Source organism: Mus caroli, unplaced genomic scaffold, assembly GCF_978045245.1.
Source record: "Mus caroli unplaced genomic scaffold, Mus_caroli_1 scaffold_10, whole genome shotgun sequence".
Classification (NCBI taxonomy): domain Eukaryota; kingdom Metazoa; phylum Chordata; class Mammalia; order Rodentia; family Muridae; genus Mus; species Mus caroli.
The window spans coordinates 3,776,218-3,793,982 of NW_028227265.1; the positions used below are offsets into that span (position 1 = coordinate 3,776,218).

Below are 17,765 nucleotides of genomic sequence, written 5' to 3' on the forward strand. Positions count from 1 at the left end.
GGAAAGCAGCCCAGCTGCAGCCCAGCCCAGCCCAACAACCTGCAGAAGACAGAGACCTGGTCAGATTCCCGAGGGAAATTTCAACAATAATTTTCAGTGTGCTCAGAATCCCTGGGTGACCAGAGCTCCTTCCAGGGTCCTCAGGATGTCAGATCCAGGCCCATCAAGGACACCAAAGCACTCTTATCCGGTTCTGTCTCCTCCTCTCCCAACGCGTAACAGAGCTGCTGAGGTGAATGCCAGTGTCAAAGGCTGAGCAAAAAGCAGGTAGGAGAACCCAGTGGTCTGCTCTGCATCCAGATGGCAGAGGCTTGCAAACGCAGACAGTCTTTGGGCAACGCTGTTTATAACAGAAGGTGAAGGGTTTGTTGTCAGTTTTCCCATACATCCCTCCTGTTCACTGTCATTTCAAGAAGTACTTTGAAAGGCGTATTTATCTGTGTATGTGTGTTGCCTACATTTATGTGCATAAGCCCTAGAGGCCAGAGAGGGCGTGAGGTTCTGTGGAACTGGAATTACATTGTTGTTGTCCACACGTGGGTGCTGGGAACCTGTTAGGTTTCAAACCTAGGATGAAGGGCTGAGGTGCTATTTAACATATGAAAGCAGACACTGGCCACCAGGTTTTCCCAGCATTCCTCATTTCCTACCTGCTAGAGGACCCTTCAGCTAACCAGGCCCCTGCCCCCTACCCTGAACTCTTCCAGCTTTGTGATCTGAGGAGCAGTCTGACTTCAATTCATAGTCATTCATAGTCTCCCCACTCCCCTCCTGTGTCCACCCCTTGAGTGCTGAATCCCAGTGTGCACTGCTGTGCATGGTTTAGGTGAGGTTCAGAACAGAACCCGGGCTTTACACGTGCTAGGCAGGCAAGCACTCTTCCAGCAGAACTGCAGCCTGGGCCAAGAACCAAGAATCTGGACCTTCCAAGAAGGCAGTGCTTCTCTGAGCACCAGGTTCCTCATTCAGGGAAGCAGGATGGCCTGTGGACTCTGCCACTCCCTTCTTTCCTTCCCTCTCCTTTTACAGTAGGTGTGAGTTTGTAAACAGTATCGGAACTGTCACCAGATGCAGTTGTGATTTAACAGGGTAATCTGGAACACCCTTCTCCTTCTGGTCTTGGTGTTGCCTCCATAACACTTAGAAATGACTGTGATCATAAAGGCTGTTGGGGGATGTGGTTGACTCGTGTTGCTGTTTCCTGTGGTAGAATTAGAACTCAGGCGTTTTAAGAGTATTTGTTGAGGCTGGAGAAATGGGATGCAGATGAGATGTCCTCATTCAGGGAAGCATTCAAGGTTGTTGCTGCTGCGGGCTGTGAGCTCCAGGCTCTGCCAGCGGAAGTTGCAGCCTTTTTAGGTAAGTGGCTGCAGGCTGCTGTGCAAACCAGGTTACCCTCCGCAGCTACTTGATGTTTTAATTGGACTCCTGCATCCCAGGAATGGTTCTTTGGAAAGGTTGTGTTTTCTCGATGTATTGCATGCTGTAGCAGGTGTGGTGAGCAGGGCTCACACGGGCTCCTTTGAACATTAGGGTTGCCTAGTGGCGTGGGAGTGGGGGTTCAAACCTAGTCCCTGATGAGTTTCTATGTGTCCCTTGGTGTGTTTCGAGGATGTGTACTTTATAATCAGTTTGTGCATCTCCGTGGAGAGAGTGCCCCTTAGGTAACAGAGACGCAGGCAAGCATAGTATTGTGGGCAAAGGGCTGCCTGAAGTCCACTGTCCTGGACAGTTCAGGACACGATGTGGGGTGGGGGTGCTGAGGTGAGCTGCCGGAAGACAGATAGGCCAGATGGGAGTGACTGTTGGCTGCCCCTTTCAGCCTTGAGTCAAGGTGGCATTTCCCCCTTCCTCACATGAACTACAGAATACATGGAAACGGCAGGAAGTGAGATAGGTCTCTGAAGGACCCTGTGTCTGCCCTGCCTCTTAAGTCCCCACTCACACATGTGCTCTTTTGTACCTCACATGTGTGATCTTCCACCCTTTGCCCTTAAGAACATGAGTGTATGTTTCTTAGGAGTAAATGTGTGTGTTGAGTCACAGCAGGTTAGTTATCAACCTTGAGTTACTTAGTACTGGCCCATCTGTGCTCCATCTGTTACCAGCATCCCAGTTCAGGTCCCCATCTGACACAGAGTACCAGTCCTTCACAGCATCATCCACCTCCATCCAGTGTCCAGTCCAGGGCTCGGTGCTACATATGACTGCCATGTTTCTTGTGTGTTCGTGTGTGTGTGTTTATTTGTCTGTGTGTCTGTCTGTGTGCCTGTCTCTCTCTCTCTCTCTCTCTCTCTCTCTCTCTCTCTTTTTCTCTCTGTATCTGTCTGTCTGCCTTCATGCTCCTTTGACAGCTGTAGCTGGGCTGGCCTTTATAATGTTGTCAAGGCAAGTGTTTGAACAAGGACAGGATCTCCCCACCAGAGATGGCAGCATCACCACACACTGTCGTGATCAATGCATGAGGCTCATGTGTGTGGTGAGCTGTGGAAGTCTCTACAGAAGGGAGTGACTGCTGAGGAGTGGCAGCAGAGGCCAGGATGGCTTTTCTGACATGGCGGCCTTGTTCCCTCCTGATGGGAACCAGAAGACACCGTCCACTTCCTGTGCTCAGGGAAGCCCTTGAGCCTAAGTAAACTCTGACGTGGAAATAGCAGTGCAGAGAGGTGAGGAATGTTCCAGTACAGGAAGTAGGCAGGACTGCAGGGTTTTGGTTTAAGGAAGGAACCTTGTGACACAGCATCTGTCCTTCCAGTGCCGTGGGCTCCACTCCAGCTGGGTGTCAAGTCGGTGCTGTCAAAGCCAGGTGGCTGGCTGAGGCTGGAGCTACCTGGACATAGCTGAGCACCCTTTGGCGTTTTCTCACCTAAGAGAGCTGTGGAAAGCGCTATGCTTGGGTTTCTCCACCTGGAGGACCCATTTCCAGACCAACGCTTAGTGGGTCACCATGGGAAGGTCCTAGTGTGTGCTGACACCTGCCAGAGATGTTGGGTAGCATCTGTAGTGTTTCAGATCATAGTTCATTGTGTTATATATAAGAGTATTACTTCATTCAACCCAGACATGCACTGGAGGATACCAAAGGTAACTGATACCCACGGACTTCCTGTAAACTTTAAAAGTGGAATTACCTGGGAGTGGTTTTGCAGACCTTGGATCTCAGCACTCGGAATCTGAGGCCGGTGGATATCTGTGAGTTCAAGGCCAGCCTGATTTACATATTGAGTTCCTTATGAGTTCAGCCAGAACTGTTGATACCCACCCTACACCCCCTCCCCCAGAGGAACTAATAGCTCAGTGAGTGAAAGTGCAAACCCGACTTCCTGAGCTCAGTCCCCAGAAATAACATGGTAGCAGGAAAGAACTCTGGTCTCCATGTAATGCAGCGGCACATGTGTGCCCCCCCTCTGACCTCTATCCATGTATATATATATATATACATATGTGCATCTATATCCTAGTAGATGGAAGGACATACCTACTGTGCACCAGACTTGCAATGTGCTTCAGTTGGGAAGGCGTTTACAGTCCTGCATTGTAATGACTACTGTTGTGTTTTCCCTCCCTTAGCGAAAAGCCGTCGGCTCTGGGTTTATGAATGCGAGGACTGGGCTCTGCCGCAGAACACGTTGTAATTTCATAAGCTGTTTCCTTTCTGTGGTTTGTTTGTTTATATGGAGCGTTTGTTTGGTGGCAGCAGCAGAGGAAGGTTTCCTGAAGGAGGCATTCACTGAAGAACAATGGGTAGTGTTCAGGCTTTGATTCCTTGGTGAAATAACTGTTTTTGTTCCATGGAGGCTTGTCTCTGTTAATTAACCATGTGTCTGAGAGCAGTTGGGGAATCTGCCACATCCTGAGTAGTTCTAACTCAGGCTCTCGTGCTTCTGGCTCTCTAGGGGCAAAGCTCTTAAGACCTTGGGTCATTTGGTCCCCTACTCACCTACCTGGCCAAACCCCACTTTGAAAGATGAACAGAGACCCTAAGCACATGGTCCAGCCTGGGAACTAGAGCATGGAATCAGTGGCTGACGAGCTTCTCTGTTTACATTAAACTACACTTAGCAGCCATCCTCTTTTTCTTTAAGTCTGTCTGTGTGCTTGGCATTGCTACTCCTGCTCCGCATCCTGTGAGGATGAAGATGAGCTGCTTGGAAACCAGCCCGGGCCATATATGTAGACAAACATGCTAGTACGTGGACTTTGCGTGTTGGTGGCAGAGACCTGTAATAGCAACATTCAAGATACTTAGGCAGGAGAATTGTGAACTCTGGACTAGGTTGGGCTACATATGAGACATTGTTTCAAAAAAAGAAAAAAAAAAAAATCCCAACATAATACATCCCAAAACTGAGTTTGGTGGCACCTGAGATTTAGTGACAGGAACCTTCACGGTAGGGTCTTAGTGTTGGTCAGCAGCTGAGCAAGGCCAGCCAATTGTCAGGGTTTGTTTATTTAACCTTGATCAATTTGCCTAAACCTTTTGTTCATTGCTGGAGGTTGAGCCCAGGGCCTTGAGTGAAACCTAGATTTAAGTGCTTCACTTATATACTATATATACTATATACTATACATATATATATATATATATATACACACACATACATACTATAGCAAAATGCACTGTAGCGTCACACCCAGTCAACGACCTGGGGGAGGGGACGGGTCCTGGTCTGGTGAGCCGTGGGGAGCACCTCGTGTGCACCTCAGCTGCTGGGCTGCAGGAATGCTCATTCCAGCCATCACTCTCAAGGTTTCTGATGAATTTTATTAATGGGGACATTTGCACTACTGATATAGCTATTTAATTTCTGGGGGAGAAAATTAGCTAAATTGTTGGTAAGAACACTTAACCGTGATCTATATGTCCGTGTGACATAATTTCTGAAGGGAATACTGTGAGAATTCAATCTGAGCCAGATGGGACTGACCACAGGCAGCCAACACAAGTGACCCTGAATGACTTCTTCCACCTGGGAAGAGATGACTTGCGTTTTATGGCCTCCTTTCGCTCTGTGCCTGGGAATCAATGCACTTTCCATTCTGCTGATGAGAGCCTCTGGTGAGAGTGGCTCCAGGGTTCCTGGACTGTCTCAGCATTTTTAGCCTCAGGGTTTGGGGTAGGTAGGAGTCTGCTAAGCTTTAAGATTCAGTAACTTCTGGCACAGAAGTTAAAAAAGCTAATTGGCTTTTAAAGAACCTAGGGATCCCATTGCCTCTGGACCTGCAGCACTGTAACTGGTAGTGTTAGGATGGGGCAGGGCCCTAGAAACCCAGAGAGGCTCGGCTTGGCTACCGTCCTCACTAGAGCACATAGAAGGACAAGTGACAGGGGAAGCCAAGAAAGGAGATTAGTCCGAGTGGTCACATGGAGAGAGAAGAGGAGCCCAGATGTCCAGTGACTCCTCCTCTCTTCTCCCAACTTCCCTTCTTCAGAGTCCTGACTGTAGGAGGTTTAGGTTGAATTGAGGGCGTGTGTGCATAGCTAAGCACTGCTGGTCAAGTGTGGTCCCGCCCACCGCTGACCTTCCTCTCAGCTCCTGCCCTGCACGGCGATCTGACAGGTTGTCAGAGCTGTGTGGTATCTCTTCCTGGGAGACAAGTTGTCCCTCTGGCTGGCCCCGGATCTCAGTCTTTCCCTTCATGAGGTTACTTGGAAATCCCGGTTTCTCAGGGTCTACTCCTCCAATGTTCTGATAGCTGGGCCATGGGAAAAGGACACAGCATCCACAGAATGCCCTCATTAGCCTGTCCAGGACGGTCACAGGGTGAGGATGTCCTCCAGGGCTTGCGGTGAGCCATCTGCAGCTTCTTTACTGTAGACAAGTTACTTCTCTCCATCTTGGGTGCGTGCCCTGTCTCCATAATAAGAATTCATGGCAAAGATGTTAACCTCTGTATTGAAAAAAGAAAATGTGAATGCAAAGTTAGTATCAGGGATGTAGGGCTATTGAAATGTGGATTTTCAGTTTTCAGTTTGTTATGTGTTTCCTGCTTCTCAGAGTGAACTCTGTCCAGTCCCTTTGTGCACTCCACAACGGTGGTGCTCTTATCTTTTGGCTGTGTAGACTATGATGGCTTCGACACTAATAATGGCTTACTCTAGGCTGGCGTGTGTGCATGCACGAGTACACACTTCTAAGTGCAGGCACGCACGTATGTGTGCTCACATGGAGGTGGTTACAGTCCTGGGGTGCCTTACACCATGGGGTGTTTTTGGTTTTTGGTTTTTTTCTGGTTTTGGTTTTGGTTTGTTTGTTTTAAGACAGACTATTGACTAGCCTGGTGATAAACTCTCTTAGAAATACACTAGTTGGTCAGTGAACCAGAGGCCCACCTGTGACTGCCTCTGAGCTGTGTATGTGTTATCACTGTCTGTCTCTCCAGCCGTGAGCTGTCATGCTGGGCTTTTCTACTCGGGTTCTTGGGCTCAAACTCAGGTAAGTCCTCAGGCTTGCATGGTCAGCGCTTGGCAAGCCTAAGAGCATTTTGTTGCCTGCTTTGCTGGGCTGGTCAGGTGGCCAGTGCTGCCTTAAGCTCTTAGCTGCTCAGTCAAGACACTTTTTAAAGCATCGTTGTACTGGAGGCAATCAATGTAATAATAAAATCTATGTATCAGAGAGGGGAAACCTCATGCCACAGTGCGTGTGTGGCGGTCAGAGGACAACTTGTACCGTCAGTTCTGTCTTCCCATCTTAACATAGGTTCAGAATCCAACTGTGGTCACCAGGCCTGCAAACACTTTACCATCTTGCCTCTAAGAAACTTGGAAATCCTGTGTTTGGTATTTGAGAGCCAAATCACTGGCGAGCTGCCAGCATCTGTATTCCTAGACTTTCCTGGGTGATAGGCAGTGGAGGTGGAGAAGCTGTTTTGGCACAAGAGAAAATTAGCAAGAACCACGGTAATTGTCATAGGGCAGGCATTGCCTTCAAAGAGTGAGAAAGTTCTCTTTAGTGGCCACGACTATGTGACTCATGGGTTCTGGCTTGACTTCCCTGCTGTCACCTGCTGCCCTCTCCTCTTCATGGAGAGGGTGTGAGGGCTGATATGGTTCACCCTCTGAGCACACAGAGCCTGTGGGAGTGTCCAGCGAGGAAGGCAGCCAGCCTCAGGAGCCTGGTACTGAGGGAGCTGCAGCCTACCCTCCTTTCCTGTCCTTTGTCTATTGTGAGAAGCTTAGCATGCAGCCATTACTCCTGTGATCTGCCTGCCTGGGAACCGCACTATTTTTAGGAACTTCTCCACACAATAGGTTTATAAAAAGGCTATTGAACCTTTTTCGGCTGCTGTGTTCTGTCTGACAAGGCTGAGTTACAAGCAGGCTTTCCCGCCTCACTGTTCAGGAGGGTAGGATTTTCTCTTCTTCTACATCTTCTCTTCTCTTATTTAGTTGTTTCTTCCTTGGAAAGTACTTGGAGACCCAGAGGTCTGCTGGTCCTGTACAGCTATGCTAGGAATCTGGGGAGCACTCTGTTGTATGTGGAGCACTCCCGGTGTCTGTGGAGCACACTGGTGGATGTGGAGTACTCCAGTATCTGTGGAGCACTCTCTGCAGTTTCTCCAGCTCTGTTTCACACACACTGGTTAAGTTGCAGTTTTTTATTTCTCCTCCTTTTAAAATGTGCTAACATATGCACAGTTAGTGGTGCTGCTGGGGAAAGTGAACAAGGGAGCTGTTTCCTCCTTCCAAGTCTTTTGTGTCTTGAGTTGTTTTCTCAGAGGAAGGGATCCCATTGGCCTGGCCTGATGACCAATCGAGAAAGCAAGTACTGTTTATTACTTGACGTTTGTTTTAAAAGACCACTTGGGCTGGGGGTGTCACTAGCTTAGTTGGCAGCATGCTTCTCTAGCGTGAAGGAGGCCCTGGATTTCATCCCCAGTGCCACAGAAATCAGGTCTGACATCCCAGCACTTGGCAGGTAGGAGCGGGAAGATGACAGGTTCATGGTCACTCTTGGCTGCACAGTGCGTTCAAAGCCAGCCTGGTCTCTATGAGACCCTGTCTCTGCGGAATAAAAGAGGATGAGAAAGAGCAGTCGGGCAGTTGGATCTTGTTAGTTTCTGATTTTACGCTCTGAATATGTTTGCTCATCAGGATGGAAGGGCTGACTTGCTTGCCATCACTGAAGCCTGCCTGCCTCTTATAGAACCTGACGCTCTCCTGAGGCCACGGGATAGACTGGCCACTTCTTCCCCTTGGTATCTCTCAGTTAAGATGCTGTACCAAGCAGTGCACTAGACTTCACGCCGTGAGACTGACTTTTTCAAACACACAACTAAATTAAGATCATTCTCAAACTAACTTTCTTCTAGGTGATTAGCCAAATAAAGTTGTTGTTGTTGTTGTTGTTGTTGTTAGTGTTACTTGTAGGAGGTGGTAAACAAGAAGCTGTCCATATAACTCTGGGATACTTGCAGAGGGCTGGCCTTCCAGGCCTTGGTATATGTTCCTGGGATGTCAGCCACTGTAAGGACAGGTGTACAGCTGTGTGGAGGGCTCCACTTAGGTTCCACTGGCTGCATTTGAGCCATCCTTCCCACTTGTCCTCTCTAGTGTCTGTCATGCTCCTTGAGTTTGCCAGTGGCCTGGCTGGCATCTAGTTGGTATTAATACATCCTTGGGGTTCCTCAGGTGCCTGGCTCTATGGCACCTGCTCACTTCAACTGTGGAAGCTGTTTACTGATTTCCAAACATCATCTTGGCTCCTAGATCCATGACCAAGGTCACTGCACAGAGCATCCTGTATCCTCTTCCCTGTTGCCTCTGGTGTTGATTTCGTAAGTAAGTTTAGGGTGGGGCCCAGAGGATGATTTTCCTCCAGGCCCTCCAGAGGGAGTTGTCCATGTGGACCATCAGGGGTTGAATCATAAAAGCCCAGACAATAAGTAGCTCAGTCCAGGGTTCTTTGCTCTGTACTGTTGGCAGTGCAGAAGGGCCCACAGGCTTCCTAAGCTGCCCACCCAGATTCTGCGGCTGGCTTTACCCATCCGGATTGTCTGTTGCTGGAGGGCCTGTGGCACAGGGTGACTGTAGATGTTCATCCAGCCCCAGACCACAGGCTGAGTGGACTCTCATCGAATGCATTTGTATGTTGAATTACTACTTATTTTGGTCACCATCTTGGTCTTTTTGTGACTCGTGTTGTTGTGCTTACTTTTGCACGCTGGTGGGTCTATGAACTGTGTCTTATTAAAAAACATAGGTTCACTTCAGGGATGCTTCAGAGCCTGGTAGGGACATGTCTAAACTGTAGCTTAATTTACATTTCATGGTGACAAGTTCCTCTTTGTAAAAACAAAAACTCAAAACATTTGTGGTTGTTTTTGTTTGCTGAGAAAGACTCTCGGTTTGTAGCCCAGGATAACCCCTCAAATAAAATTGTCCTCCCTCCTCAGCCTCCTAGGTGCTGATACTCCAGATGTCAGCCACTATCACTAGCTTATAAATCTTTTTTTTTTTTTTTTTTTTTTTTTTTTTTTTTTTTTTGGTTTTTCGAGGCAGGGTTTCTCTGTGTAGCCCTGGCTGTCCTGGAACTCACTTTGTAGCCCAGGCTGGCCTCGAACTCAGAAATCCGCCTGCCTCTGCCTCCCGAGTGCTGGGATTAAAGGTGTTTGCCACCACGCCCGGCTCTAGTTTATAAATCTATGTAAATAATCAAAGGACAATTTCTCAGAGTTGATCTGACCCTCACTCTACCTTAGCATAAATTAGCTTAGGGAGCAGGACGGATAATCAAGAAGGATGTGGTGATGAGAAGAGTCCAGTCCATGTTCTTTCCCTTTCAGCATTGTCCTGATCTCTTCACATGGAGGTGGGCCTCCTCTGGGGAGCGGGAGGAGGGAGTGCCTGAAAAATGACTCTTCATACGAGAGGCAGGGATGTGTATACCACGACGCCATGCTGGCTTTTTCTGCACTGCTAGAGACTGAGCCTGGGGCCCATGAGCACATGCTAGGAAAACACTTCTCCATGCTTTGAAACTCGAGGCAGGGTCTCACAGAGTTGGTCTTACCAGCCTTGACCTTTGCTCCCCCAGCTTCTGTCTTCAGAGTCACAGAGCTGACAAGCCAGCTCGGCACGCAGGGGTTTGTTTACTTTTCTTTATAGAAACCGGGGCTCTGAAATCAGCGAGTCTGGGACCCCATACTCAGGTCTCATCTGCCTGAGTTTTTCATCTCTTCAGCTGTGCTACCTTCCAATCTTTCTTCAAGAAATTCTGTCTTTGAGGTCTCTTCCGTTTCCAGCTGACTTACAACTTGTTACTGATGTAGCCCAGGGCCCACAGCCAGAAACTTCCATCAAGTGGAGGCCCCTGGCTCTATCTAGGCCTGACCCTCTTGGTGCTTGCCTGCCCATGTGAGACACTTGAAGAGGCTGAGGCAACTGGCTGTTGTCCTTCTAGACCAAGAGGGACTGACTGTCCAGCAGCGCTGCTCCTCTGAGAGCCCTGGACAGACGCTGGAAAGCAGCCTCCATCTGAGCTGTATGACCTGAGATAAAGCTCGGTGGGCAGGTGGAGTAAAGATGACCCCTGAGATCTCACCTCCTGGAACACTAGCTCCCCACCTGTGCATCACGACCCCCCCCCTTTTGGCTCCAAAAAATATTTGCATTATGATTCATAACAGTAACAAAATTACAGTTGTGATATAGCAGTGCAACAATTTCATGGTTGGGATCACTACAACATGAAGAAGTGTATTAAAGGGTCACAGCCTTAGGGAGGATGAGATCCACTGCCTAGAAGACTCGTTAGTGACTGATGGGATGCAGTCCAGTGATGGAGAAGCTTCCGAAGGGTCTGATGTGACTGTAATAGCTAAGTTATTGGTTACTGCCTGTCTTTCTGGTGTCATGTTTACAGCTAGTAGGTTCAGGTGAAGGGTCTGTGGTGCACAGTGACATCTTCCTCAGTAGTCTCTGTTGGAAGATGACATTGCAGCCATCATACTGTCACCTGTGTGAGAACAGAGAACCTGGGGTGTGTGTACATATTCATGTATGTGTACATATGTGCATGCATGTGTGTGCATTTGGAGGTAAGCTAGGCCTCTTCTTGGAAAGTCCCCAGCTTATATTTTGAGAGAGTCTCTCACTAAGTCTAAGGTCATTGGTTAGGCTAGCCATAAGCTCCAGGACTGTCTCGCAATTGCTGGGACTGAGACGTGGGTGCTGAGGCTACAAACTCATCAAAATCCGCATTTTGTATGACAGGCACTTTATCCACTGAGCCATTAATGAGCCTTTGCATTTGTTTTTTAAATGCAAACTGAATTTCTTTGGTGAAAGACAAAGTTTATTAAATGGGTTGCTGGTACCTGGTGGTTGAGCTCTGCAGAGGGACTGATTCAGCCTGGCAGGTTTCTGGTGTTCTCTTCATACTCCCAGGGGCTGGCAGCAGGCCAGGTGGGCCTTGGCTCCCTGCTGGGCTGGGAGGACTACTCTCTGGGGTCTCTTGGGTAAGTTCAGGCACTCTGCTACTTTATATAATTGCTGTACCCCCTCCCCCACCCGTGGGATGAAGACCCTGGAGTGTGAAATTAACACATCAAGTGAATTTGATATTGCAGTAGCCTTGGGCTAGTTTTTGCAAATTAAATTTTGCAGAAATTAGCGTCAGCCTTGCAAAGGCAGCATTAATTTAGTGCTGTTGACACTGAACTGTTTCCTTGAGACAGGAGGGGGATGGGGGGGGATGGTTTCATGCTAGGATAATGAAGGACCCTGGTTATGTAAATTTTCTGTTTGGTTAAAAAAAATACAAATATGCCATTGGCTAAAAAGGCTTGCCCAAATCAAACTCCAGGAAATACTGCACACACTTAAAGATAATGGACATGAACATAAGGCTGAGGAGGGGCTGCGACCAGAAGAAACAGCTTTCCAGAGACTTTGATTAAAGGACCTTCAGGAAAGAAGGTTGGTTTTTCTTTCTGAGGTGGGTCTGCACCTCAGAGCTGCTGTGATAACGAAGCTCGCTGTCCTTGACCGTAATGAGAATGCCTGCACAGGAGTCCACAGTACCCAGAGTCACCTGACACCTGGGGACCAGAACACGATTCAGCTCTGCAAAGGCTTCAGGATTGGACTACCTACCCAGGGTTCCTTCCTGTCTGGATGCCAAAGCTTGCTCTCTGTTCATATGCCAAGTCCTTGTCTTGTGTGTTTACACATGTGCACATGTGTGCACATGTGTGTAGAGGCCAGTGATCAACCTTGGGTTTATGTGTATGTTTGCTAATATAGTGGCAGAATCCAGGAGATGATATTGGATTCCCTTAAAGCGGAATTACAGGCGGTTGTGAGTAGCACAGCACGCCATGGGTGCTGGGAATTGAACGTGGGTCCTCGGGAAGAGCACAGGTGCTCTTAAGTGCTCAGCATCTCTCTTGCCCACCGCTTTGGTTTTTGAAACAGGGTCTCTCTGGCCTTGAGCTTGCCAGTTTAGCCAGGCTAGCTGTCCAGTGCCCCCCCCCCCCCCAAGAATCCACTGGCTTCTTTCTGCCTCTCCCGGAGGTGACAGGTGAGCCACACAGGTGTGAGAGCATCTGGATTTCCGCAGTGGGCACTGAGAATCTGAGCTCTGGCTCATGCTTCAGTGGCAAGTCCCTTACCTACTGAGCCACCTCCAGCTGCTCCAGGCCTTTCCAGATGTCTTTTTGTAGGTCGGTCTTGGTCTCTTTACTCTACCTGCTGGAGGCATTTGTTGTTTTCAGTTTGAATCCCAGGGGCTGATCCTTCCAGGTCCCATAGTGGGCAGGGGGCAGGTTTCCCTGTGGCCACTGCAGGCAGGGCTCTATTGGCACAGTGTGTCTGGCATGACCTTTCCAGGGCAGCAGCTGCTACTGTGTTTGGGCTTAGTCTCAGAGCCAATGGCACTCTGGATGTGGGATAGTAAGTCACATAGAAAGCCCTTGTCAGGGTACTTGAACTTGTGCTAAAACTGTGGTCATGCAGGTACCAGGGGCTTCTGCCTCTCTTGAACAGTTCCTAGCAACAAACAATTCATTTGACTAGCTAGCCCTGTGTGTTAGGCCGGTAAGAAAGTGTAGCCAGGAATAGAGGTCTCAGGTTTCTTAATCCTTGCTTCTGTGAGGCAGACAGGTGTGTTATTGGTAATGATAACATCGGGTTGGTCCGCCAAGAAGAGAGCTGGGCTTTCTGAGGCCCTGTGACATACCAGAGACAGCAGCTGAGAGGAGCATGGAAAGGGGGACTTGGTTTTGCTTTGTAGTCACAGGGTGGTACGTAGGTGTATTCTGGGCTTAGTTAGAGTCTGTCCCTGTAAGACACTCTGACAATGGGACATAAGTGTTGACCTCAGTGTGTCAGAGCCATCTTTGGAAGAACTCTGGACAGAAACTCAAAGTAGGCACTTGGAGGTAGGCCTGGCCCACCTGCTATGCCATGCAGTGTTCTCTAACCAGGGAACTCACTTTAGAGCTGAGAAGTGCAGCAGATACCATGAGAGATGCGCTTGCTGGCTTGCTCATGGGCTAGTGCTTAGCTAAGTTTTCTTAGGCAGCACAAGAGCACCTACAGGTGAACGCTGCAGCACAGTTAGTGGGCTGGACCCTCCTCTCTGCCAATTAAAACCAAGATAATCCCCCACAGACACACCCATCCTCCAACCTGATGCAGGCAGTTCCTCTCCGGCTATGTTATGTTATCTGGGAAAGCCAAGGAGGGCAGAGGGTTGATTCTTCCCTTAAACTTGGCCATTGGAAATTATTTCCTTACTGTTACTGTAGTAGAAAGTAGTTGACCCTTTGTGAGCCTGATGATAAAAATAAACTGCCAAACTCTGGGAATGTGTAAGCCAACAGCTCCTGCAGTCTCGAGGCCAGGACACACAACAAGCACAGTTGCTGTAGAGTTGCTGTCCTGTGTTGCTGCAAGGAAGCCATCCTCCCAGTGTGGCAGGATCAGCTATGTGTGTTGCAGAAGTACCATATTGTCATGAAAATAGTAAGTGCTTCTTCTTGAGTGCATTCTGATCGCAGAAACAGCGTGGGGGGGAGCCTGCGCGCCATCCTGAGCAGGAGTAAAAACATCACTATTTTTAGGGAACGCAGCAGAAAGGCTTTGGTGGCACAGAGGCTAGGAAAACAGTTTGATAAAAATAGGACCTGAAGTGTAAACACTTGTTTCTTGGTCCCTCTTTTAGCACAGCCATGGGAAGGAGTCATCTCTGGGGTCCTTGGGTGAGCATGTGTCAGTATGTGGTGGGCATCTTTGTGCAGCTCGTGTGTCCAAGGGTCTGCTTGCTGGTAAGGTATGGCTAACTTTCAGATTTCTGTCCCTTTGTCATGTCTTTGTGTCCCTCCTGTGACTGCATTCAAGGGGCTCAGTGGTTGCTAATACTCACCAGCTCCTCTGTGTGATTTTCTTTTTCTTTTTCTTTTCCTTTTCTTTTCTTTTTCTTTTTTTTTTTTTTTTTTTTTTTTTGAGAGATAGTCTCTCACTGGCCCAGAACTCACCAGTCCTCTTGTCTCTGTGTAGCATCAGAATTATGAGCAGGCACTCCGATGTCCAGCTCTTTGATGTTGGATCTTGGGTTCATTCTTAGGTCCTCGTACTTACTTGCAAGGCAAGCACCCTAGTGACCGGCCCTTCTCCCTGGCACCCATTTGAATGTCTCCATGGTCTTGCATATTTTAAACAAATTACAAAGTTTGTCTTAGGCCACACTTGCTGTGTGTCTTGTGACATCATTGCCTTCCCTGTTGGAGGATGAGCCGGCCTGGGTGTGCAGCCTGCCTGGGTGGATGTTGGCTGAGTTGATGGACCATTGGTGATGCTGGTGAGATTGACAGTCTGCTTCCGCCCGCCGCGGCAGTGACTGTGACAACAGCTCACTAAGGCACAGTCAGCTGTTTTCCAGAGGCTTCTCAGAGTGCTTCTGCCTGGTGGCACCAGGGCAGTCAGGGTTATTTCTTGTGCAAATGAAGGTGGCTGTGAGGCTCCTGAGACTGGCAGTCCTGTTTGACTAAGCTAAGCTACCCTGGCATTGAAATTTCTCTATTGGTTTGGAAAATATAGAAGACAAAAAATACTCCAAGCCCAAAGCGCCGTGATAAAGTCTGGCTCACGGGTGACTGAATAGGAATGTTTAAAAACCCTGAGAACAGTAAATATTTGACTCGCTGTAGCATAGCCTTCCTCCTGCGCTGCATCTTGGTTCTTTCAGCCTCTGCCAGGCTTCCAGACAGCTGATCCTGGGAGGAATGAGCACTTTCCTTTGCCTGCAGCAAGGTGCCACCGGTGACCCGATGGAGTAGCTTTATCAGTAAGGATTTACGCACAGCAGCAAAAGTGGATGGACAGCAGCAGTGTTTTTTACAGTGTGAGACAAGACCCTTTTCAGGGATTCGCCAGTCTGGTCCCCATTGCCTGCCATGAAGAAATTCCCTGTGGGTTAGGTTCCTCCGTCAAGCACAGTTCACCAGGAGCCTCCGTCCCTGCAGTTGACTTCAGAATGGATGGTCCAGAAGCCTTCCTTCTTGCTTGTCATCTATGATAGCATAGGGGTGCCCGCACCTTCCCACATGTGAACACCACACACATAAAACACACATACAATCAAGGTTAACATGAAGAAGAAGCAGGGTAAAACTGATCATGTATTTGCACGTCCAAACTCCAAGTTCAGGTTGGACCAGCAGGGGCCTGGTTCATAAGAGAGTTTTTCCTCTTAAGTTCACTCATCTGTTCTCAGTGAGGCCGACAGTGACCTCACTTATTCCAAAAGCAACATCTGTCTACATAAACTTTCCACAAACAGGCCACTGGGCTCAGCACTGGCCTTCTTGGCACCTCTGTGGCTACTCCCTTCTGTAGCTGACGGTCACCCCAAACCACCACAGATGCCTTGAAGTGGGCAATTTTCATCTGGGATACTTTCTACAGCCCAAAGCAGGTGCCTTTCAGGGAACAGTTAGAGCCTGCTGCTGGAAGAGCAAGTAGGTGGACAAGGAAGGGAAGAATCAGAGGAGAGCCTCAGCATAGAAGTGCTGGAGCCCGTGAGGTGCCTGCCGGGCAGAAGTGCAGGGCTCTGTTCCTGCAGCTGAGATGGTGCGCCCTCAGCACACAGGGCTGGGCCCTGTGGCCCTGTGGTTACTGCAAGCATCTCTGTTCTTTGTCAGTTTTCTCCATGCCTCTGGCTCTCCAAGGCCCCTTGGTCTCTGTGGAGGTGCATTCACCTGCCCGCATCTTTTCTCCAGTCCTGTGCAGCCTTCCTCTCTGGGTGGATGGCATCCCTGTGTGGTGTGCCATCTCCTTGCAGTTTGTCTGGGCACAGGCATTGTACTGTGTTCCACTTTGAATGTGGTCTTCACAAGGTGAGCAGCTGTCTCTCTTCAGGGACACCACCGCAGTGCTGGCTTGCTACCAGTCTGAGCAAGGGCTTAGTTCATGTTTGTTGTAAGAGTAAATGAACAGTGTCTTAATTGAGCTTGTTCTTGTTTGTTTGCGTCTTCTCTGAGTCTTCGCACTGTGGGAAGGTACCTGCCACACAATAGAGCCTTTTGGGTTCCAAGTTCATTGTGAATTGAGCAAAGGCTGCCAGGAGACAGGAAGAACGGAGGGGGTTGTTTGCAGTCTGTGCTGGTCCCAGGGCTGGGGGTGGGGCTCCTCTGTTGTGCCTGCTCATCCTGCGAGCCCAGCACAGCTCCAGAACAGTTCTGTCTGTGCCTCATAGAAGTCATTAAAGCCAGGGAGGCTCTGCCTTCAGCATTCATCTCCATGATTACTGCACTAATATTCATTTGAGTATTTATTTTCCTTTTGCTCAAGTAATTACGCTGTAGCAAAGCTTGACTGTAAAAAGTGGATTATGTAATTACCTCTCTAGAAAATTGGCTTTCAACTTGCACTTGGGATTTGTGTTTGAAAAGACCGAGGTTCTGCTGTGGGACACATGCTGGGTCTTTCCTGGGCTGTTGTGTATCTGGAGGTCACCTCTGCACAGCATAGGTGTTCCACAAACCCTGTGATATCATTTCACTTGGGTTACCACATATGTCCAGAGTCAGGTCCAACCAGTTAGCAGAGTCAAAAGTGAAAAACAGAAAAAATGAGATTCATTTTATGTGGCTACATCGAGAGGAGGGACAAGGAGATCCAGGGAAACCCCCAAGTCTGTCTTTGGGTTCCTAGAATGAGAATTAAGTCTAAACAGGGGCTGGAGAATGTGCCTATCTCAGCAGCCAGAGTAAAGGGCCCTGCCCACCCACCTCAGCCACGCTCACTGACCCAGCTTTCCCTGGGCTTCAGTTGCATCTGTCAGACGGGCTGAGTTATTAGAGCTGTGTGAAATTACTGTCTGTGTCTTACATGGGAAGACGAGTCCGGAGCCTCCTCAGTCACACACTCTGGGCCAACAGGTCAGGACTCTTTCATGCTGCATAGACATGGGTCTTTTCCACATGGTCTTAGAGAAACAGAAGAGAGACCGAGAGAGGAGAGGATTCCAGACAGAAGACTCTGTCTTGGCCAGGGCACGGTTGGCTTGGGTCACGGTTGGCTCATGCTGTCTCTGAAGGGAACTAGGTTTGAGTTACTTTGGTGTTTTGACGTGGGGTATCATGTAGCCCTTCCTACATAGCTGAGGTTGGCTTTGAACTTCTGATCTTCCTGTCTCTGTTTCCTGAGTGCTGGGATGTGGACTCCACACAGCTTTCTTGATGTGTTCTGAGAACTGGGTGGACACAGATGGGTCCGTTTGTTTGTCTGTAATACTATTCTCTCTTTCCCTAAAGTAATT

The 17,765-nt window shown here is 48.8% G+C and overlaps 1 protein-coding gene across 3 annotated transcripts in view; it reads left to right on the forward strand.

Moving 5' to 3' along the window:
• The window catches only part of Sipa1l2 (signal induced proliferation associated 1 like 2), a 151,363-nt gene that overhangs the window by 48,766 nt on the left and 84,832 nt on the right, over positions 1-17,765 (forward strand). For 2 of the 3 annotated variants that reach the window (XM_085843514.1, XM_085843515.1), the window contains exon 2: positions 1,299-1,359. The exons of the other annotated variant lie outside the window; for it this stretch is intronic. The gene's annotated coding sequence lies outside the window, so the exon portion shown is untranslated. The remainder of the gene's footprint in view (positions 1-1,298; positions 1,360-17,765) is intronic. 3 annotated transcript variants of the gene reach the window in all.